A 1,209-nucleotide genomic window follows, 5' to 3' on the forward strand; every position below is an offset into this window, starting at 1 on the left:
CCCCCCCTGAAAAAAACCCACAACAACAAACAAAACAAAACACAATTGAAACAAAAACAACCACAAACCACCCCCAATCTAACCCGGTACTGGTATACAGTATTCGAAAGAACGTTGGAAAAGAACCGATACAAAAATAACGTTATCACGATCTGAAATAAAAAGTGTGAGCAAACTAAAATAAATGGAAAACTGACTAACGCCAAGTACTAGATCTAACCTTCACAGATGTCACCGGACACACGAAAAGCGGGAACGCAACTTAAAGGAAATACAAAAAAGGAAGAAAAAAAATTAACTTACAAAAGCAAGATAAGGGAAGTAACAACAAACGAAAGACACAAAAACCCAGAAGTAAAAGATTGAAACTGCTCACTGCTTAGAACTACTAAAGTCAAGGAACAACTTGTGTTTTCACCTGTCAAAACTGAGCTTCAATATCTCGCAAACCCGTTAAGTTCAGTCAACCAAACTTGCCACTCGCACTGACGACTAGACACAGTTTGCCTGTACAGCAAATTTCCCCGCACCAGCTTCACAGTGACGGCACAGGGCATTCTGAAACACAACCGAAAAGCATGGAAAATGGGCTTAATTTCTCTGCTTCAGCAACATTGGCATAGGGACTGTTAGCTAAAACTAAGCTTGGCACGTGCTAAACAGATGCCTTAGCTGTGAATATTGCTCACTGACAACCCTTTATAAGCCAGTGTTTTTCAGCCAAGTTCCATTACAACACGATGGTCCAACGACGCTCTCTGCCTGGCGTCGACTGATGACGAGCCCTGGCCTGGCTCCAAGATGGCTCCACGTTCCCAGTCGTTGCACATCGACTTGGGGTGTCCCCATCAGTCATACTATAGAGGCTGCAAGAACGATGGCAAGCGACCGGAAGGGTCCAGGACAGACCTCGACCAGGGCCGCCCTGTTTGACCAACGACAGCATCGACCGGTTCATTATCAGACAGGCCGTGACGTCACGAACCACCTCTACAAACCACCAACTACGGGTGACAGCCAATGTCCACGAGAGCGAGGAGACGGTAAGGAACCGTATCCGTAGAGCCAGGTTCGCTTCTCGTGTCCCTGCCAGGCGCCCAAGGCACACGCCGCCCCACAAAGCAGCTCGCTGGGTGTGGTCTGCTCGCCATTCACTGTGGGCACGACGTCAGTGGTACAAGGTAGTCTTCTCGAGCGAATCCAGATTCA

The sequence above is a fragment of the Aplysia californica genome, unplaced genomic scaffold (assembly GCF_000002075.1).
Source record: "Aplysia californica isolate F4 #8 unplaced genomic scaffold, AplCal3.0 scaffold00862, whole genome shotgun sequence".
Lineage (NCBI taxonomy): Eukaryota > Metazoa > Mollusca > Gastropoda > Aplysiida > Aplysiidae > Aplysia > Aplysia californica.